Source organism: Melozone crissalis, unplaced genomic scaffold (assembly GCF_028551555.1).
Source record: "Melozone crissalis strain CALT ecotype California unplaced genomic scaffold, PUWL_Pcris_2 ptg000002l_1, whole genome shotgun sequence".
NCBI classification, from domain to species: Eukaryota; Metazoa; Chordata; class Aves; order Passeriformes; family Passerellidae; genus Melozone; species Melozone crissalis.
This window is the reverse complement of record NW_026535780.1, coordinates 5,135,224-5,159,525: the sequence shown is the minus strand read 5'-3', so window position 1 is coordinate 5,159,525 and position 24,302 is coordinate 5,135,224.

Below are 24,302 nucleotides of genomic sequence, written 5' to 3'. Positions count from 1 at the left end.
AATTTTAAAGGGAATGAGGACAACCCTTGTTTCCAGAACACTGGCTCAAATTTAGGTGAAACCATATGATTCTCTTAACTTTCAAGTTTGAATTGTACACAGTTGTCACTACAGATTTGCATTTCAGAACCATAACACAATGCAATATTGAGAAATACTTTAGAAGAATAGGTTCCCCGTTGCATTAAAGTCAAGAAAGAAACATTACAGTGACATGAAGACAGTCTTTTTATTTCTAATATAGCTGCTCATAATCCAGAATCTAGCTCTGAGATATGCTAGGAAATGTTTCCTTTTCTCTTTGCACACTTTTCTTTCTTTTCTATTTCATTATCCAGCTACAGAAGCATACAATCACTGCCTCATTATTTCAGGACAACAGTCACTCTCTAATTGTTTCATGTCTGATGAGCATTTCAATGATGGATGACCTGCCTCACTCTACAAAATTTTATAGCTGAAAAATAGATTCGGGGTTAGGAGAAAGTAATCCACAGTTGTGGTGGGTTCTAGCACTGGCCAAACACCAGTGCACCCAGTAGAATACACTTATTCCTTTCCTGCTGTGAGATAGGATTAGGAAAAAGGAAAAGCAGGCTCAAGACTTTAAAAGGGTATAAAGAACACTTTATTAACAATAACAAAAAGAAAGAGTAATAAGAAAAGAGTTATCTTGTGGGTTTTAATTTCCATGAAAAACAGGCACCTGGGAATCTGCAATCACTAAGTCCCTCCCATCTTTTACAGCTTTTGCCACAAATGGGCTTATGAGCCATGTCAACTGATGGGGTATTATTTCAAGGATGAGCTGTTCAAGAGCAAAGGTTCTCTTTATCTGTCTCTGAGAAAATTTCTAGGAACAGAAGTCTTCCTCTTCGTTCCCTGAAGGCAAAGGGTCTTCATCACTCTTCTCTCTCTCTGTTCAAACTTCTCATGGGATCACAGTTACTTCAACATCTACTGGATTCTTTTCTTTCTTCTTCATCTGCTTGATTCTTTTTTTCTTCTTCATCTGTTTGAAGCATAGATGTCCTTGCTCATATCTACAATTTGAACATTTTATCTCCCCATACTTTCAATGAGTTACAGGAAAAAAGAGTCTGATGTATCAATTATATTTTCTCCATAGCCTTACAAGAGGATTTCAGCCCAGGACTTGAGGTATCTTCTCAACCCTCCCAGCTGGGTCTTGACTTCTTAATGACCCTCAGGTCTCATGTTGTTCTCTACGTGTCTTCACTCTGTCCTTTTCTCTCACCCAAAAGGGGATTGAACGTCTGCAGGTCTTATCTGTGCACTGAAAGAGTTAATATCTTACGTGGAGCCTGCAGAGGGTCACATTATCCCTGCCAGGCAGTGGCCAAAGCAGTCACGGTGATGGATTTCCAGGCCACATGGGGGCTGTGTCAGGATTGGACACATGGCCGGTCTCCATCCCCTGCTGCATTCAATCCCAGCCACAGGGCCACTCTCTGTGTGAGCTGCAGGGCCATCTCTGGGTTTTTTTCTGGTGGCCTTGCTGGGGAAATGGCCAGGATCTCAGCAGCCAGGCTAGGACACAACGGCTGATGGCCTTCCCTCCTCCTGCCCAGCAGCCTCTGGGGCCTGGCCTGCCTCCCCTGCTGGGCCATGTGGGCCAAGATGGAGCAAGCCTGGCCCGGGCTGAGTCTTGTTACCTGTTCAAGGCCAGAAAAAAGAGAGAGAAAGAGCTTTTCTCGGGATTTCTTTGTTCTTGACACGTGTGTTCATAGAGGCATGTTCAGCTTTCTAGTGGTTTTACAAAGTGTCAACATTCAAAACTAGTCAGTGATTGTTTTTGTTAGGCTCAGAGGAAGCTCTCAGCAGCTCCTCTCAGAAAAAATCACTTCTGTGGGTGGCTCCAATGCAAAACCAGAACTACAGTCTAATACACATCATCTACTAAGTCTTTATCTTTCTGTTATTGCCAATTCCATAAATACTTTACAAAGCTACTGATCAGAGATTAACTCCTCTTTAATTTACTTTCTGACATAAGTGTAAGTCCTCTCCTCTCGTCCAAGATATGTTGACTATAAAGGAAGACTCAAGTGCCAACATTAATAACCCACTTGATTCTAGGAAAGACCAGATTCAAAACATACAAGTGTCTGAATTAGCGCTTTTATTCTCCAGACCTAGATTTTCTGGTTGGATAAAACCTGTGATGAAAAAATCCTAGGACTAATATTTAAGAATAAGAATAAGAATTAAAAAAAATCTAATATTTTTTACTAAATTTGTCCCTTTCAAAGTGAAGTGAGTACTTGAATGTCCAACAAAAACTGATGGAGTAACACTGTCTTACCAAAAAGGTACCAATATCTGTGAATCAAACACCAGTCCTTGTGGATTTATAACAATTCATGTTATTTTTAAAGATTTTAGCATATTTCCCTGTCGTGCTGGTTTTGACTAGGCTAGAGTTAATTTTCTTTTCAGTATTTAGTATGGGGCTATGTTTTGTATTTGTGACCAAAACAGAGTTGATAACACAGGGATGTTTTCATTACTGCTGAGCTGAGGTGTGGAGTGAGGAGGCTGGGGGGGAACAAGGAGCAGGGAGTGGACACAGCCAGGACAGCTGACCCCAACTGACCTAAGGAATATTCCAGACCGTATGGAGTCATGCTCAGCATGTATAGGTGAGGGGAGGAGAAAGGGGAGACATTTTGGTGATGTTTTTCTTCCCATGTCACCATATCATGTGATGGGGCCCTGCTCTCCTGGACATGGCTAAACACCTGCCCAGACATGGGAAGGGGTGAATGAATTCCTTGTTTTGCTTTGCTTGTGTGCTTGAATTTTGCTTCACCAGTTAAACTGTCCCTATCTCAACCCACAAGTTTTCTCACTTTTGCCCTTCTGATTTTATTCCCCATCTCAACCAGAAGAGTGAGTGAGCAGCTGTGAGGGGCTTGGTCACTGCCTGGAGTTATGATTTAACATCTGTTCGTCCCCTTTTATCTTGCCCTAAAATCTTGTCTGATTTTATTTTCTCTGCATTTCTGTTTTACCTCTTTTGGTAAAACTTACATTCCAAAACTGTTGATTAGTGCTAAAGTTGTGAGTATTTTCATCATCTTCTAAAATAAATGTGCTGTGGAAATAAGTACCTATTTGGTATATACACTAAAAATTACTGTTCTTTTCCCTTTAGATTGCATCCTGCTAATTTCGAGGCACTAATTCCCCCTAATCCTCCCAAAAAAGTCCCTGAAATCTCCCCTCTAAAAATCTTTTAGAAATTTTTATTTCATAAATCTTACTCTTCAAGAACTTGTTTCCAACATAGTCAAGGAAGATCCACTTGCTATAAAACTACTGCTTTCTTTTCCCTCAAATCTTTCCAAATGATCCTTCCAGCTGCAGTACCAGAAGGTACAAACAAGTAAAGGTGAGAAGAAAGTCAGTAAATATAACTAATATGTGTTTTACATAACAACTGGTGTTATGTTTTTTCCTACCCCCCTGACACATCCCAAGCCTTAAACTGAGCTCTCAGACAGTGCCTTATTATTTATCATGCCAATTATTAGTCTACTGTTGGTGCTATCACAGTAGGACAAAATAGTAGCAATTTTGTGAGCATGGTTATAGGTTATAACAGGAAAATACATTGTTTTGCAACAGTGCTGAAAGAACTGGATGGTCCTTTCAGAGGCCAATGTTTATTAACAAAAGAATTGGTATCTATTATGTTATTATTTGTGACTCATCAAAACTATTTAGTCAGCTATTTTAGAGGCTAAAATAATGACATATGATCAACCATCTCCTTGAGGACCTAATGCCCTGGCAATCAGCTGTGGTGTCCAGTTTCACCCCCTTAGTCTCCTGAATTACACTTGTAGTTTTAAAAGTGCATTTTCCAGCATCCTGCCACCATTTTCCTATCTGACCATCTGCCAGACTTTACAAAATGCCATCTCTCCTACCTTCAGGTAAACAGGTGCTTTTATTTCTATAAAAACTAAGGAGTAAGAAAGAATGATACACATCCAGCATTTGTCTCTGCTTGCTGGATATAGAAACCTGGGAGCATCCCCATGCTGTCACATAGAAGTAGACACAGTTGGTTTATAGCTAGTTTACAGCCTTAAAAATCTCATTTAAACTCTTTTTTATTTGCTCTGGTAGCTTACATCCTTTGCATTAAAACTTAGTAGATTAAGTATTAGAATAAAATTCTTTCCTTTGAGGATGGTGAGGCACTGTCACAGGTTGCCCAGAGTTCTGGATGCCCTCACCTGGAGGTGTTCAAGGCCAGGTTGGAGCACCCTGGTCTAGCGGACGGTATCCCTGCCCATGGAAAAGAGTTGGAAAAGATGGTTTAAAGATCCTTTTCAACCCAAACTATTCTATGACTGTGAATTTACAGGCATCAGGATTAAAACCGCCCCCAAGCACAACATGATCTTAAAACTGGAAGCCAGTATAACTACCCTTCCAAGTACAAAATCCTCTGTGAACTTGGAACACACAGGAAGTTAACAAAACACGTGTTAAATTCCAGTTTTCACTTCCTATTCAATACAGTTCTATAGAAATAGCACAAAATACAGAAATTTATTTTAAAAAATGTATCATCATGCAGTTTTTGGTAAAAAAAGTTGCAGAATTCTGGTGAGGAAATAAAGAAAAAAAATGCATTGAAGCACCTTGAGTACTCCTATCTGAATTTTTTTAAGCATACAAAATAACTTCCCATAAAAAGGCACGATGTTATGGATTTCTGACTACAGAAGTTTTAAGGAAGGAGGAACAAGTTTAGAAATGAATGTTTATTTTACATAGTATGCAGCATGATAACATAAATTTATCTATCTCCTTTTTAGCAAAGGTTGTTGGACCATTTATGTTTAATAACTCAAATAAAAAAAATTCATAAATAGAAAAATTGTGTATGCTTGTAAGTATGCAAGCAATGATTATCAAAAATTCAACAAATACAAACTGAAAATATAGGAAAAAAAAAACCAATCCAGTAATAAAGGGCAGGGTACTCTTTATATGCCACAGAGGCTTATTTTGCTCCAAAGTGATCAGAATATTAAACAGGAAGCTTTTTCCTACAAAGGGCAGGCATAATCACAAAAGTGTCAACACTGTGAGATTCTAAGATAGTCCTGATGGAATAAGTATATCATTGGCACAAGGAAATTTTTAATTTTTGACATCTTCCTTAAATGTCAGGATGAGAAGGAAATGATAGTTTTATCTTAATAGCCCAGTCTCAAATCTTTTTATTATTCATATGTGGTTTAGTAGTCAGCAGACTATTTTTTGAATTTGTAGGAACTCAGACACCGATTAATGACCTGATGGTACACTTCTAATGCACTCTTTCAAGCCAATTAGTTCTCACATTTATTGCAATTCTATACTATTATGTGAAAAGTTGATTTTGTTGGAATTAGGAGGTCCAGGGATTAAGTATGTCAACTGTAAAATATCTACCAGCAATAACAAATTTGATGGCCTTGGTAAATAAAAGTGAAGGCACAGAAAAGAGGTTTTATTACAACTTTGCTCAAGCTGAAAACTTCAAGGCTCATTTTACTGTATTTTTGTCTCTATGGCAAAAATAAAGGAGAATGAACTGCCACATGAACATGATGGAAATGAAAGTTCATACAATGAACATGATGGAAATGAAAGTTCATGCAATTACCCTTAGGTTTGGATGCATAAACAGTAGAACCTGACAGTAATATTATTTGCATAGACAAAATGAGACTGCTATTACAATTAATAGACTCTAAATCTGCAAAGACCTCAGCATGGGGTTTAGTTTACAAGCTGGGGAGCCTAATAGACTTAAAGCTCTTTTTCATGGCTATAGTAGCACTAAAAAGAGCCTGAATTTGACAGGAAGTGGTCTAAGCTTCGCTGCAGGTAGAAATGCAAATGTCAATTTAACTTTCAGGTCAAAGAACATGATACAAGGCTAAGCAGCTTCCCAGGAGGGATTGCCACTGAGTTTTAAACAACCAAAATTTCCCAAATTTTGTTGTAGATTGAAATAATCTTTTCAGTTTCAGTCGCTGGATTCTGCTGGCACATTTGAAAGCAAAGGTATTTCACAAATAGAGCTTCAAAGTATTGCCATTGTACAGAAAAAATCCTCCAATTTACATAAGCCATTTTTTAAATGGAGGTACTTAAGTATCCACAACTTTTGTTTGCAGGTGAGGACTCAGATATCTCCTTACAGTCACTAGACATTGACCTATGTAAAGTATTGAATTCATTAGTATCTCTTTACCAATGCAGAAGTACAGTTATTTCAAGAGTCATACTTTTCACTAGAAATTGATTTTGTCTCTGCAGTTCCAGCCTTTTTTTAATTGATAAAATTCTCTAAAATCCTGAAATCAGCATTCGAGTCAACACTTGCAGTAAGGTGCAATGAATTTGGTCCTTAATGTGTAAAATGAAACTTAAATCTTTAGATGATCTGGGGCCTCATGATCCACACTATCCAGAGGCTGAGTATCTGCAATTTAGGATGGTGGCACCAATGTAATTCTTATGCCTCCTCCAGGAGCAGAAGGAATGGATTTTCAAGTAGATAAAAGACCAAATGATCAATCTATGATCTATTTTCCCTTGATTTAATATCTTTAAATTACTCTTCATTAGAATCACAGATAGTCTGAATTGGAAGGGACCCACAAGGAACCATCAAGTCCAACTGTTAAGTGATTGACCTGTATGGGAATTGGACCCACAAGCTTGGAGTTATTTTACCAGCTTCATAAGAGGTTCATAAAAATTAAGAGATCAATGCTTCTTTATCTATGATGAAAATTTCTTAAGAATAGAGTTGGGAGAAAGAATATTAACATAGACTTCTATCTGCAGACAGGCATAATTACAAGGTAAATCCCCCTCTTATCAATGCAGTTATGGAAGAGATAATAAAGCTATTCCCCCTTGGCTTCAAATTGTTAGAGTCTTCCCATCCAGTTCACAAAATTGGCTTAGAGACAACATCACAAACCCTTTTTTTTTCTCTATCTGTACCAAACCAGCACCAGATTAATACATTCTGAATCCTAAAACTGACCCCTGGTGGTTAGGATGGGTATTAAGGCATTCTCATATTTGTTTCCTTGCACAGAAAAACTATAAAAAATTTCCTTTTTTCTATGTCTATTGTGAAGGAAAACTCATATCACAGGGGTTTTTTACTTCTTTTAAAATCAAAAGGAAATTTAAGTTGCCACAAGTGGCCATACCAAGATTTCTTTGTCAGAATTATTATGAATAAAGGAAGATATCCATGCGGACAAAACACTATGAATGTTTTTATTTACAGACATGTCACAGGGAGACACTGAAAAACACACAAAGCCACACTGTTTAGAAGCCAAATATCTACAGTTTATGTGAAAGGGAAGAAATAAAACCTATGAGGGAATTTAAGTAGGTGGAATTTAATTACCTGAACTGGAATTTAGCCAGGGTAGCAAGGTTAACACCTCTACTGATCCCATATTTTTATGATCAGTTACTTTAACAACCTTGTATTTGCATATTTCTCAAGTGAAATCCAAGGCAGAGCAGTTAGAGGTGAGTGTTATGGCTGCCAATATGATACACTAAACCAACATTATTTTTGCTGCTTGCCTGTGCTCTTGATTGCTGTGCAGTCTTACAATGAACTTTGGAAATTAATTTCTCAGACACAGAAAAAGTGGTTGGTATTTATCAACTTTAGATTTTTATCTTCTCGTCAACCTAGGGGGGAATTGGGTGAAATGCAAGATTTCATTGAGCAGGCAGATGTTACATCTCTGCTGAGCCGTCCCAGTCAAAAAATTACACAACCCCCCCTATTTGTTAGTATAAATAAACATGAAATAAACACATATAAAAATATGTTATTGCATAAACAGCAAAGAACATTATATTTAGCAAACCATATGCAAAGAGTTGTTGGTTTTTTTAGTTTTTTTTTTTTAAGAGCAATAGAAATAATTTGTGGTCTGTACACTTTAAGATTTTACTAAAGCCAGAAAAATTCATTAACTTTGAAAATTCAGTCCATTTCTCTGTGCCAATTATAAAGCAGAAATTCATTTTCATCTTTAATTGCTGCCTTCCTAAGTAATGTCTTTTGCTGGTCAGTTCATTGTGTATTTACTGCTATGAATGTTATATACTGCTACATTACATGGTGCTCCCAGCAGATGCAGCATCAGAGGTTGCCACTTGTCTGAAGAGCCTGTATTGTAAAAATTAGAGCAGAGAATGGAATGGAGAGTCAGTAGAGGGACTGACAGGTATCAAGGGGAGCAGAAGAGCTTGTCAGTGGTAAGCAGATATGCCTGGATTGACCACCCTGACAGTTCACAGGAATCTGTGTGAAGTTCCTGGATAAATGTAGGTTTAACCACCTTCATGCAGAAGATCAACAGCCCATTTAAAGAGAAAACCTAATGTTCAGGTCCTTCTTGATCTTTGTTTGGTTTGTGTTTCCAACTGTTTGTTTTAGGAAGGTTTAGCACCACTGTTTATGTGGCCACATTGCTGAGATCCTAATACAACTAAAAGTAAAGTTTAGCTGAAGGGCCAAAGAGGCATCACTCTGCACATCTGCACATGGAAACATGAAATTTTGGTTTGCTTTCTTCTAAATACTAAACCCTCTCTGCCCATTCAATCTGATATATGCATACAAGAACAAAGGGGAAGTGTTTTAGTTTTAAACTTTAATAAAATAAAGAAGTGCAATTTCTGAGAAATTTTTTTTTGGTGAAAGAAAAAAATGGAGTTTGTGTATAGACTCAGAGCTTTAGAGCTGACCATTGCAGGGGTGTTATTAATGGGGTGTTTTGTAGAAATATCTCCCAAAAGGCCTAATTTGGGAGAGGGATAAATGACAACCTGGGCAGATGTTTTCTGCCTCAGAGGCAGATGTTTTCATAGACCTGAATGACCTGAAGCATCCCTCAGAACAGGAAGAGGGATATGGGCCTGTGGCACAATGACAAAGTGACCTTTCCAGCAGGCTCCAACAGTCCTGAGGAAGGGAATGGCAATGGCTTTCCCTATTTTGGAACAGAAGCAGAGACAATAGCAAGTTATATTCTTGAGGAATTTGAAGCTTACCTTCTCTGTTTAATCTTTTTATTTTTTCATTGTTTGTTTGTTTTAAATTTTAAATGGCTATTTAAAAAGACAAAAAACTTCCCACTCAAAGCACACAGATAATTAAAGTCAATTAGTGAAATTTCAGAAATAATGTCTGGAGATTTATTTTCATCATCATAAAAAAATGTTATTATGGCAAAACACACTCTTCTCATAGATATAGAAAACATTAGCTCTTTTTTTCCTTTTTTTTTTAAAGGACAGCAAAATAGTTTCAGTGTCTTGAAGCAATTTGAGATAATTAAATTGGAACATTGGGGTTTTTTAGTTTTAAATTGGGATTATCCCTAACTTCTCATCATTAAAGCATGTGTCTGCATCCAAAGTCAACCATGAATTAAAAGAAAAGTTAAATTAAGCTTCAAATGGTATGGTTTAAGTAGCATTGATCTTCCTGGGTGCAGGGGAATACCCTATTCCTTTACAACTGACTACATGAATACCCAATATCTTTTTCAGAACTATTTTACGTGATATTTTTTAAAAAAATCACATCAAATTTCCTGTTTATTATTGTTTACTTTTCACCTATTTCTGATTGAAAGTAAATGTCAAATACCATGACCTTTTAGAAAAAGGATTGTTTCAGATTTTTACCACTTCCATGGCATCCAATCGACAATTATTTTAAGGTTTCCCCCAGACAGTTATTTTTTGCACTAATAACCTCTATTAAAATTAATAGTTCAGAAATATATTAGCAACTAGAATCAAATACATAAAATACATTAGCAACTAGAAACAAATAGGTAATATTATTTTCAAAGTATGATCATAATGTTAGGTCTTTATCACACTAATAAGAAAAGAATGAATGAAATCTAAAATGTATTCTTCTTAAAATGAACAAATAAATTGTTAATGAACAGAAGAAAACTTATTAGAGAAGAACTTAGGATTTTCTTCTCCATAATTTTGAAATGAAAGGCAGCTATCCAGGGACTAGAAGTTATATTGCACAGAATAACTGTCTGATTTGTGCCTCATTAAAAACCAAATTGCATAAATCTATTATTATTAGTAATAATGCTGATCAATTAAAATGAAATTGCCTCACCAGGACCTGATTGCAGTACTATCATACAAGACAAAATTAGAACTCAAGTGGCTCTTTAAATCACAGGCCCAGAACAAAACTGTGTGGTTTTAAGCCTGAATAATGATTACCAGTAGAATTTATTGCGAGGCAAGGTCCCTGTCACAAGAAAACACTATGGCAAATAGCACTAATTGATATCTCTGATAACTGTGTGAGCAGAAGTGTCAAGGATTGATCAAACATGAACCTTTTAAAATCTCTACCCTATGAGGATCAGACATCTGTGATGTACAAAAATACAGCTGATGGCTTCAAAGCATCGGAACATAGAGCAGTATTTCCATCTGAAAACAGCAAAAATGCTGTCACATTCCCAAAGGAGAGGAACTCACTAACATAGATGTTTTATCCTTATTGAATAATAGCTCACCCTATAAGCATTTCATCTCCCATGATTGTATAAATACCATAAAGTGACAATGAGAGTGCAGAAAAAGATCAGCATCTTACTCACAAGGAGTCCTGCCAGATTATATTTATGATCATTTCCACCACAACAATTGTTGCAAGTGTATCAATTCTTTAATAGTTAAGCCCCTGAACAACCCAAATAAAAGTTCACTTAACTAAATCTGCTTTTAGTCTTTCTCATTGCCTCACTAACCAATACTTCAATAGATGTTAGGTTCATATCTTCACTCAGTGTACATTTTCTTGCCTTTAAATCGATGAGGGCATAACACAAATGCACCATGTTTGGGAAATCCACAGCCATCCATTATGCTTCAAATGAGATATCCAGGTCCAGCTTCATTGTGAGTTACTACGCATTCATCATTAAATTCACTATGAATTTTAGTATACAATATTGTCATTTGGAGATAATGACATTTAACACTATCTGACTAATTTTTTAACACTTTCAGTCACAATTCAACAATTCATGGACATTAAAGGGAAAACCTGGGTATGAATGTTCTGAAGTTCTAAATCCCAGTATGAATTCCCCAAATTCTGTTGCTCATAATGGTCTGGGATGGTGTAATAAACTGAATACAACAGTGTTATTATCTCCAGGCATTTGAAATTGGGGAATGCCACCAACTAAATGCTGAGAAAGTTATTTTGGAAGCCCTTTGGAGACAGTTGTTTGGAAGCCCTTTGGAGACAGCCCAATGAGTAAGTTGTTTAAATAAGGCATCTGTGCTGTTCTTCCAAGAATCCCAACTCAGATACCCACACCAGACATGCTAATGAGAAACACAATCTACAAAAGGCACAAGATTTTCTAGACAAAAAATGGGTAGTAGACTTGAGAAAATCACTATATATCTTCATTTTTATTCAACAGATAAACTAAACCTGAAGGTTTTTTTGAAAAGTTTTGATCACACGCTCCTTTGTGTCAAGCAGTTTGTTGAGGCCTAAATCACTTAGGTTGTTAGGAGCTATTTGTGCCACTGGTCTTTTGTTCTGCAGTTTTCATTTATCTTTTAAATCTCTGATCGATGTAAGTAGCTATAAATTCCAAACCACTGGTAGATCTGAAATGTATTTGTTTTTCTCTCAAATGATATTTGAGCAAGTCAATAAATCCCAAGGAAAACTGACAACACAAAAAACTATTTTTTGTTCTGATCAAATAAATTCTAAATAACTGACTTTAAAAAAAATCTATCCCATTGACAATGTTGATTTCAATTTCCTTAGAGTTAAGTTTTGGATGAAATTGGACCATACATACCAGTATCAAGGAATGAGATTGCAATAAAAAAATAACATAGAGGTGATATACTCTCTTTTTATAAGACAGTCTAAAAGCTATTTAATTCAACATAGATCATGATATCTTGGCAGCAGATTTTTACCTAATTTTCTACGCTGTTTGAAAACTGAGTACAAAGAGGTGAATAGCTATATATACCAAGATTTCTGTAGTTTTGGAACAGAAACATCTCATGCAGTTCTAGCCACCTACACTCATGAATCTACATAAAAACATGAGTGAGATCCAGAACCATAGCAGCTCCATCCTCACTTGGGAAAATATTTATCTGTGCAATGTAGTGTAATTTTCACTTTATCAAATATTTTGACAATTTAGTCGTATAGGTTCCTTATACAGGTCATAGAAGGAATCCTAATCCTCAGCTTAAATGTGTCAACTGCTCCCTACTCTCTCAGTCCTCCCCACAGATTTTATAGAACCGTGTTCTAACTTTTGCTGGAATAGAGTTAACTTTCTTCATGGTAACTTAAATGATGTTGTGTTGTGGATTTGTGACCAAAACAGTATGGCTTTTGATTTAACTGCAAGACTGTCCTTGATTTAACTCACAGGGTTTTTTCACTTTTACCCTTCTGATTCTCTCCTTCATCCTGGGGAGGAGTGAGTGAGGGGCTCTGTGGGGCTGAGCTGCCTGTTGGGGTTAACCACAAGAGATGGTTGGTTCATATACAAATATCTACAGAATTGGCGTTTGGAAATTTATCCCTTTGCCCAGATGTAGACATCTGGTGGTAGGTAAAAAGCATTAGATAATAATATTTCAACATAGACTTTCTTTGCCATAGCTTATTCCAAAAAGTGCCTGTCCTTAGCCCAGTCATTCCCCAGATTCAAAAAGGCACTGAATGGCTTGTCATTGCCTCTCACTTAGGTTTAGGTTTGGTTTAATTCATAACACTATTAAGAGTGCTATTGGATGAGTCTTAGTACAGATAACAAAGATGGCAACAATTACAAGGAAAAAAAAATTCAATTTTTTTTAAGCTAAACACCGACTATGGAAAATAACAGCTCATCAGAGACTAAGCTCAGTTGTCAAATAAATGCAAGAAGCAGCTGAAATTTCCTGTGGTACCTGAACTGATAGATGTGAACTGTCAAGTACAAAACACAGAGATATCAAGTTTTACTTGCAGAAGAGCTGGACTACCAAAGCAAGAGCCCAGGATGTACTCTAGCACATGTAAAATGTCACCAGACATAAGGAATGAAGTAATTAATGATAATAAAAAGCTCCTCAAAAAATTATTTCACAGCAGAGAAGTTGTGCATGCCCCATCCCTGGAAGTGTTCAAGGCCAGGTTGGATGGGGCTTGGAGACCAGCTTCTCATAGAAGGTGAGCCTGCCAAATCCAAGGGATTGGAAGCAGATGTTATTAAAGGTCCCTTCCAATATAGGCTACTCTGTGATTCTACTATTTTAATTTTAGGTAACTTATTACTGCCCTTTTTCATACATTACTGAGCTGTTGTCAGAACAGAGATGATTAATGGCTCAAAGCAACTAAGTGTGTGTTTGGGTTGGGGCAGGACAGGTTCTGCATGGGTGGGGCACTGCATTGCTGCATGCCACACCCACTGGAGCCTCTGGTCCAGCCCCAAAGTGGCTACCAAGCCCCTGGCACAGCCAAATCCTACCTTGGGACAGGGCCCTGGGACACCAGAGCAGATAAAAGACCGTGACATGGATGTGGCCAGTGACCTGTTGCACTGTCTCAAACTGTTCAGGAGCTGGGACTTGGCTGGATCTGAGACAGTAATGATTGGTCCCTTCCCTTCCCTTCCCTTCCCTTCCCTTCCCTTCCCTTCCCGGAACCTTCCCGGAACCTTCCCGGAACCTTCCCTTCCTTTCCTGGAACCTTCCCTTCCCGGAACCTTCCCTTCCCTTCCCAGAACCTTCCCTTCCCTTCTCTAATACAGCAACATGGGAACACATATATTACACTTTGATTAATTCCTAGCACAGAATTTGAAAGAAATTTAATTTCTCTTTTATGCACAGCTTGTACAGTCGCAGTAACAACACACACAGACACACACATACAAGCAGCCATTATAATTATGTATGTAGATATGAATAATTAAAAAATTTAATTACAAGGCATTACTTGTGTATCTACAGTTGTGTCAGCTCCTTTTTTATCTTATCTTGTAGGATTCTAGGAAACATTAATTGGTTAAGAAAAGATGCTTCTGGAGAGCAGGACAGCCCAAATTCTGTAATGGATATTATTCTTTCGATGATAAAAGGAACTAAGACACAGTTGAGGAGTCACTCCCATGAAAACCTCACAAACCAAGGTCCCAGAGGCACAAAGGAGAGGACTGCAAAGAGTTCCTTGTTCAGCTTGCACAATGCATCACTGCCAGGTATGAGAGCACAGTGTTTGCCTCTTCACTCAGCTCACTCTGCAAACTGGGAGAGGATTCAACATCCAGCACAGATATCGAGCTTTTTCTGCTCATGGAACCTTCTACAATCACTGAAAAGATGCAGGCACTGGGAGAGGTCAATTTATCCAACCTGCCTTCGACATCTTCCCTGATGTAATAAATCTGTCTTTGCAAAGTGTTCTTTTGCCACAGCTTACATGAGGCACTTACAAGTCTAGTTTAGACCTAAAATATTTCAGTGCAAGAGTGCTACTGCCAAATGCATTGTTTATATTTTTACTTTCTTTTTATTTTTAAATTAATGGCATAACAAACCTCCAAATGTGGCAGAGGAATACTGCAAAATGTAGAGTCTGTGTTAGCAGGGAATTTTGCCTTGTATTCCTGTCATTAAAGAAAACAGCACGATGAGATTTTCTGCTCTCAGATGAAAAAGACATCCAAGGACCAAAGGGTGATTATGCCTAAGATAATGATGTGGAGGACGAGGGCATTAGCTAAATTCACATTCATGCTTTAATAATTGCTGAGATTATCCAGTTCACAAGTGACTTGGAGTTAATAACAGCCAGGTCAGCTGATTAATAGCAGTGCTTTTAATTTTACCAGTGTTGTTCTTTGCCAATACATTTTTATTCAAAGAATCATCACCCGAGTGACATTGCTCTTTTTTATCATCATTTTCTAAAATTTTATACAGATGAATAATTACTACAAAGGAAAGAAATTAGTTACAAAGGCATTAACAAGAAAACCAGTTTATTTATCCAAGAAATAGATTAAAATTGAAAAGTAGGGATCTCTGTACAGAAAGGGAAAAATGTTTTGAGAAATCTATGGGGATTTTGTGGTTTTGGTTTGGGGATCTTTTGATTTTTTTTTTTTTTCCCCTGAAGCTACATTTGTCATTTACAGTGTTCCTGATGCCGTGTGCATTTTTATTCCTGCAATTCCTTCTCTTGTTCCCCTGTGGCACACAAGTTCCTGCCATGCTGCCCAGAAAGACAATAGGTTTTCCGGCAGCACTGAATTTCCAACTAATTTCTTAAAGAAATGCTGTGTCCATGCACAGTAAAAGAACCTGTGATCCCACATGCAGCCCCAGTCACATGTCCTACTGTGCAGGTAGGTGGAATTGAATGTCAGAATGTGCAGGGCAGGGAATCATTGCTGACCCTGGTTCTCCAGGCTCTCCCAGCAGAACTTTAAGACAGCTTAAAATTTTTCATTCCAGGTTGGAAATGGGTTATTGGACTATATCCTTCATATTAGAAACCATACAGTATTAACAACTTAACCAAAAAATACCTTTGCTTAACACCTTTTTTTAAATTTTTTTTTTTTTTTGAAAATGGAAAAGAAAGAGACAGTAGGGACTTCTTAATTGGAAAGGTGTAATGACACTGCTTCACTGACTTCTAGGGAAAAAACCCAATAAGGCAGGGGTGATGTGCTGTGAAGAATAGAGTAGAATTAAAGCAAGAATAGGGGGGATTGCTGAGTAAAAGAATAAATTATATGCTCTCCTTCTATGCAATACCTAGCATAGTGACAAGAAAATATTTTATAAATTAGAAAGGTGTAGCAATTATATTAAAAATAGTATTAAATAATTGTAATAAATAATTTATATAACTTTTTCCTACTCCTGACTCTCTGACTTTTATCTTACAGAGGTTTTAATAATAAAAATGCATTTTGAAGCAGTTATTCACTGTTTAAAACATTTCAAATTGATGTATAAATTGACTTTTTTTAGGGGAGTATAATTACATGGCAGGAAATCTTGTATAATTGTATTATTCAATCCAGTTCATCACATAGTTTTACAACAGAAGATTATATCTTCTATTTTCCATTCTCAACTAATTATAACTTTTTTAGCTTTTAATAACAGCATATTGTGGTAAAGCTATGAGGTGACAAATCACACAAACAAAAGACTAATACAGAAGGACAGTAAGAGTTATGGGAAAAGACACTCTGTGAATGAATAAACTTTGATAAAAAAAACTAAAAAATTATAACAAATTATAGATGCCTCTGGATTTTCATAAATATGTTCTGGATATTTAAGGAGGAATAATAAAGCTGACATTATCTCCTGCAGCTGGACATGGTGTGAACACGTGGGCAAGGTGAACTCTGCTTTTGTGACAGGTTACAAGCAGGTGTACTGCTTTGTACTTTCCCTTCCCTCTTTGGAACAAAGATCCTCTTTCATGTTCCTGCTATGCAATGTGAGTCCAAAGGAAAACATGCCAATAGTCTGTGGATATAGAAAGCAATAGACCAGGTGAAAATTGTGATGGAGAGTAAGAAGTTAAACAGATTAAAAGAAAAAAAAAAAGAAAAGTGGAAAAGTGTAAAACTTTTTGTATGTAAAGTGTAAAACTCTCTCTGTGTGGCCCATGGTTTCCTTCCCCATGAGCAGCACCTCTCTCTCCCTGCAATGTGGAAGGAAAGAACCTGTTCCCTTCCCAGCTCTGTGCCACCCTCATCACAATTTTCACATCTGTATTTCCTCCATCTGCCCACAGTTTCTGGAGAAGTGGATGATGTAGAGTGCCCCCACAGCACGGGGCTTGTTTGACCCCAATCAGGAATGGAGACATTTCCACATCTCTAGTAGGCATTTTATCTCAAGTAGGATTTAAGAGGTGGTGGGATGGTGCCTCTGAGTTTTTCTTGAGTATTTTAGAACATACAAAACCCTATAAAAAGTGGAAGCAAAGATTTCTGTCTTTGCAGAAATCAGTCAGGTGCTTGAAGGAAAAAGTAAGGAAAACATATTTTGCATGTAGTTCTTCAAACTCCTACCAATTCTGAATTGAATATACTTACAATTCAACCTCCAGAGTATTATAGATAATTTATTTACTTGCATCTTTTTGTTCTGTTATTTTTAGGCTGCCTAGTTTTTCTATTTATTAATTATTACCAAAATCAAAATAAATTTTCTCAGTTATGGCCAATACTGAAGTGGTAAAAGTCCAAGGTGGCAACAGCCAAATTTCTTCATCATCTTTTCCTACCTCCTCAATTCTCCTAAAGAAAGGGTACCCTTATTGTGAAAAAAAAAATCTTCATTCCAAATTATCTTGTTTTACTGGGTGTGTTTGTTATGGTTGAGAGGACACACAAAAACACACACACAAATAAATAATATAATGTCTTTCCATATAAGATGAAATTTTAATATGTGGAAACCAGGGAGCTATAAGAGTGATTTCCCATTCAGCTTTCCCCACAACTCCACTGCTTTTTTCTCCCTGGTAATTCTTTAAGGTGAATATGACTATGATTCACTGTCTTTAATTGGATGAGCAATTAGAAGTTTGGGTATTCATCTCTATTTATCTGAACTCTGCAAAACTGGCCCGGGATTTGCTAGAGAACTGGATGTCTTGGGAAATTTCCTATCATCATTTGGTCATGCATATTGCCAATGTATGGGTGTCTCTTGAGGGTTTTTCTCTTTTTTGAGAGTCTAATGCTCGGATTTATTCATATTTGGAAAAGGCATAATTTTAAATTTAGCTAAAAATTCATGGGAATTAGAAACAAAATTAATACAGGAGGATAATGGGCCAGCATGAGGTTTTAATTAATCTTTGTCTTACCCTGGGATGTGGAAAATGTCAATTTGCACTAGTTCCATGAAGGATTAAGACGAGTTATATGTACAGTCCATTTAGCTTTGAAATAAAGCATAAAGAAAATAAAAATGAGAACTTTTGATTCAATGTGACACTAAAGGGGAAGAGAATTAAACAGTTATTAAATGGAGCTGGCTCAATTACCACCATTGGAGGTGACCCTAACTAAATAGAGCTGGTTTTACCGGACATCATTTATATCCCCAAGCCACTCTGATAGCAATGTTTGCCAAAATTAGAATTCAAACAAATGTCTTCTGTTGGCTGCTGTGCAGGCCAGAACATCCCATTTGTTCCACTGAAACATCAAAAATATTGGGGAAGAAGCCAAATGAGTTAACTGAGGAGATTCTGGCTTTGTGTAATCCATACTTCATACCTTGTCCCCCTGGGTATGAGGGAAACAAACTCGATGTGTGAGATCTATAGTTTATGAGGATGTGGCACTGATTTGGGTTCAGAAAGCAGGCAGGGAGCTAGCTTTGCAACACTATGTCCTCATGGTCCAGGCCCAAAAAATACTTGCGCTCATCTCAGCCAAATTGTCCCTATTCCCTTGGTTTAGTCATTAGAGAAATTTGATCTTCTTTAAAGAATTAGTAAATTTATTGAAGGCATTAAGACATTGGGCAAAAACTTTATTATTTTTAAAAATACAATTCTAACTTCCAAGGGTAAAATAAATGTTAAATAAGTCATCAGTACATGTAGATTTGGTCTATCAATTTTCCTTCAGTCTTTTGTCCAAATCTTCTTTTGAATCCTCTACCAATTCTTAGTGCAACTTTCAATTTTTCAGTAAGTGTCACGGGTGTTTCCATTACCAACTCGAGGAACTTGAGTTCTAAATGCTTCCTTTTCTTTATGAAACAGGGAACAGAGGAAAATTCTTTCAAAGAGTAAGTGCCAACTTTTCCTTCACTTATCTACTAACGCTCTATGTTACTCTATAACACAAATGTTATAGACCTACTCTCTCATACTTCATACTCTCCCCACACTTATCTAAATTGTCTACAGACTAACACGCAAAAGACATTAGACTGCCAGATGACTCAAGAGAAATATTTGAAAGAAATAAAAGAAAATATTAGGGGGTGTTTGCTGGTGTAATGAAGCACTGCTTTGGAAGAATGAGAATTTAAAAGTTCCCTCCTCCCACCCTTCCTTCTTGTTGAACAGTACCTTCCACCCTTCCAAGATTATTGCACACATCCTCTTACCTTTAAGGCAGATTTATGGATGAGGAAATTACAGAGATAAAATGGAGCATTGCAGCCAGCTCTGGGTTCCCATCACAGTAATGATATCAAACTGTTGGAACCAGTCCAAAGAAGGCCACCAAGATGATCAGAGCACCTCTGCTGTGAGGAAGGCTGAGAGAATTGGGATTCCTCAGCCTGAAAAAGAGAAGGCTTTGGAGTGACCAAATTTTGGCCTTCCAGCACCTGAAGAAGCTGATGAGAAAAATTGAGAGAGAATTTTTACGAGAGTGATATGACAAGGAGGAATGGTTTCAGATTGAAAGAGAGTAGGTTTAAATTAGATATTGGGGAAAATTATTTGCTGGGAGGGTGATGAGGCGGTGAACTAGGCTGCCCAGAGGAGCTGTGGATGCTTCATCCCTGGAGGTGTTCAAGGCCAGACTGGATGGGGCTCTGAGCAACCTGGTCTAGTGGGAGGTGTCCCTGCACATGTCAGGGGGTTGGAACTTGATGATCTTTGAGGTTCCTTCCAACTCAAACCATTGTATGATTCTATGATTATTCTGTGAACCTCTCCTCTTCCAAACTACCATCTTCATACACTAATTAATTAGAAATGTCAAATAACAAGGAAGAGAAACAGAGGGAAACAAAATGTGCTATACAGAATGAAACTGATAAAAAAAATTGAAATAATAGCAGAATGGATTAAATTACAGAAGAAAATAGATTGGAGAGTATTAAAAATAATTAATATATTGAAAATTTAGTAAAAAGTAGAGAAATTGAGCAATGGAATTAGATGATTACTACAATCTTTTTATAGGGATATGCAGAAGACAGTAAATCACCTCAAACTTACCTGGTAGGACTGCTCTGGAGAAAGAAGAGTAGTTGGAGCTCACTCCAATAAGAACTGTATTCTGACTGATTTTTTGCAGACTCTGAAAGAACCTCTTTCACTGCAAATTAAAAGGTGCTGCTGAAGGTCATGGAGGAGAAATCCTTCAGAAGATGAAGCAGCAAGGCAGCCACCATTACTCAGGAAAATCCCTAGCAGCAAATGCCTGGAAGCTGAAAGATTGCTCAGAGAAAGTATCTGGGGTGGCCTCTCTGTACACAAAATATGAAGATACATATTTTTGGTTCAACTCACACCTACTTGTTGTGATTTATTTTGGCACTGGAATAAGTACTGTAGTGTCATAGAATCATGAAATGGTATGAGTTGAAAGGGACCTTAAAGATCATCTTGTTTCAACATTCCTGCCATGGGCAGGGACACCTTCCAGGACTTCCACTTCCTTCTAGAGCAGGTTGCTCAGAATCTGGACTAGTCATACCTACAGTAAATCTAGTAGATATTTTCCTTATCAATATAGTAATTGGCACTTTGGCCTTTTTACATCCCTTTTATATAGTATAAAATTGCTTATTATGTATTTGATGAATTTTCATGGTATTTCAATAAAGCATTAATTTAATTTTGTTATGCTGTTCCTCCAGCTCTTATTTCCAAGTTTATGTGCATTCTTGAATTATACAGTCAGGAATAGTTTGTGTCTTTTCTTTTTATTTTTTTTTTTTCAGTATGCCCATCAATTCAAGAAACGTTTAGGACAAATAATGCCTCCATATCTGTTTAATTCCACTGGGTTGTGCATTTGAGTGTCTAGTTTAACAGAAACTTTGCAAATTGACAATAGACTTTTGTAAGCCATGGCTGCACTTGAAATGGTGGAACAGGGAGGACTTTAAAGGTTAAGAAAGATTCTACCTCTTCTTCCCCTTTATTAATAAATATGTGTCTACAGCAGAAATGAATTTGAAAAAAAAAGGAGAACTTCTACCTTTTTTTTTTTCCTAAAATACCTTGAAATCATAATAATTTGAAAACTATTTTCATATTTGCATACCGAGGTTATAACATGATCCCTGCAGGAAGTCAGGTGGTATTTTAGACTCATACAAAGCTCTTGACATCAGTAGGGACATAGAAATAGTTACTACTCAGCATGAGCAAGAACAATCCAGTATAAAGATGTAATTTATATTATGGAAAATAAGGCACTTTGAAATTGAAAACATACAGGTGGGCAAAAGTTTGGGAAACAGTTTTTTTTTTTTTCTTATGAGGCTTTAAGGCAGAAAATTTCATCTCACTTCTACTCATGACTTCCTTTTGTGTAGAACAAAAAACATTCTAACTTATTTCAAGCTTGAAATAATTTAGGATATGATACAACTTTTAATAATCTCATCTCCAATGTGTTGACATAAGTAGCTTGATCCCATACTGCAGTTTGATGCCACGTGAAAGCCACTCTGCACACCCAGCACTACATCTCCAGCTACACTTTTCAAACTGCACTGTGGGGCTTAACTGAAGATTTTTAAATACTTGTTCTTGTCCTGCTGTTATCTAAGAAGCCAACTACCTACACGTTTCCCACATTTAAAAAAGATGGCTTTGGGCTTTCATTATATACACATATTTAATTTGTTTTTCAATCAAAATAGCAATTATTATTGCAGATCTCTGCACTTGAAACCTGTTTCAAATCAGGACAATTTCACTATTTATGAATAAGCTGATAATTTATGTCAAACATTTAGCTGACAACAGGGATGTTTTCACTGTCTGCTAAATGTTGATTGCATGTAATCCATATGGCAAAAGGCATAGAAAGAAAGGATTGGGGTTAAGTTGCCCAAACAAATCTATCTGCTATGCCATACCTATATGTTTTAGTCTATGTTCAGATTTTATTTCTAAGCTTTAAAACTGCCCCAAACATACACTCTTATTGCTCATACAATTATAACAATATAATATCTTGCTCAAAAATGTAAGCGTTTTGGAAAAATGAAAAATTAAGATTAGCAAATATATTAAAGAGTGTAACATAATTTTTAGTCTGAAATCAAGGTAATATCTCTACTACTTTATTCCATGTTCAAGGGCTACCTCAGTTTGATGAATTCTCAACAAAATTTTATTTTTAAACTAGTTTTTAGAGGAACACATACAGACATCTAATGCAAAAATAATACACCACAAGATCTATTTTACCATTTATGAAACCAATGTTATATTTCAAAATAGTGAAAAAAATTAAAGTGAATTTTTTAGCAGAGATAGGGTTCGATTTCTTAATAATTAGTTGCTTTTTTATCCTGTTACCTTTCCTGTTTTTTGAGAAGTATTGGTATGGATCTTTTGGAAGGAATATCTACTTGACTGTTGAAGTTAATGGATGATTTACTGTGCAGTTGTTCTAGATTTCCATTGCTGGTTTATCAACTTCTCTCCTTAATTTCTCATTATTCAATTCACATTTATATGCCTTTCCTATCTTTTGTGCGACATATACAGCTCTCTGTACTCATTCATAGTTTCAGCATCACTTGCATTCACCTTGCCTCTCCCTCAGCTCCATCCTTCCAAAGGGCTTGACCCAACATTTGCTGGATTCAGGGAGTCTGCACACCTCAGAGAGGGCATTACCAGAACAGAAAGAGAATTTGAGAGTGCCTGAAGGATTGAGTCACCACATTTTCTTGAATCACAACCTATCCCAGGCCCTAAAACTGTTTAGAGAGCAAAACTTAGCACAGCTGGACCTATGAGGTACCCGCATCCTAACCATGTGGAGACCAGGAGGTTGTGCTTCACAACACAGCAGCATTTTAAACAAGTTAAGCCATTAATCATTGACTTCCATGGCAAATATCCCTTCCAACGTGATCCTGGACCGTGTGGAGCATTATTCCTCAGGCCTCATTCTTCACCAAGAATAGGATAATAAGTTATAGAATGGTTTGGGTCAGAATTTACCTTAAAAAAAATGTAGTTCCAACCTCCAGGCCATAGGCAGAGATGCCTTCCACTAGATTACATTGTTCAGTCAATCAATTCTTGCCTCTGAGCAGTCTTACAGATTTAGACATATCTTAAATATAGAGGATACTTAGTCAACTGTAAGGAAAACCTGTACTGACTTCCTTCTTCAAATGTTTTCTGCTTTCAATTTTCCCAAAAATAAAGGTCTTTAATGAGTGCTATTTGGGTACTAATTACAAAAGGAAAATTTTTGATTCCTAAACACAAGGCAGAAATGTGGTTTTAAAGATATTTGCATGAAGCAATACCATAAAAAAAGTTTAGTTACATAATTTTTTCTTGTTATCTATCAGCATTATCATATGAGAAAAAGCTGAAGGAGCTGACACTATTTAGGTTGGAAATGAGAAAGCTCAGCTGGATCTTATCCCATGTACAAATACTTGATGGGAAGGAATGAAGGAGAAGGAACCAGATTCTGCTGCCTGACAGGATGCAAGGTAATGGACACAAATCAAAACTTTTCCAATTCCATCCGAGTGCAAAACCACCTCACTTTTGAACTGTCAGCATGCTCAAATGGTGGAAGACTTTGTGCAGAGCTTTTGCTGAACTGTATTTTTACAGCTAGAACATCACTGTGTTTTCAGTACTGTCCTTGTCACAAATCCAAAATAAAGCACTACATGAGCTGCTATGAAGAATATTAACTTTATTCCAGCCAAACCCAGCACATATCTCAATGATTATGTGATTATCATAGTGTATACCTTCTCCCCCTCTATTTATAGTGAGGCTTTTTTTGTAATACACTTTGTAGAACTGTGTAATACTGTCTTTACTGAAAGACTTATTATTCCATGGATTAACTCCTCAGAAGGCTGTTGTAAGTTAAACATATGGCTAAAAGCAAACTTCTCATTTTAGCACAATCACATTTTAAAATCAAGAGAAATTCCTAGGTTAAAAATAAACATGGTGATTGAGAGTAAATACATTCTTCAGTTTTTCATTTCTGTGACTGGATAGCTCAGTTTTCATGTAGGTATGTCTAAATTTGCACATGCAATCAACCTTCTGCATAATCTGAATGAGAAGATTTCACTGAAAAAAAATCACTGTCGAAGAGTGAGAAATGGGAAAAGGATAACCCAGTTACATATCTTTTTCTCCATACTTTACCTAATGATTT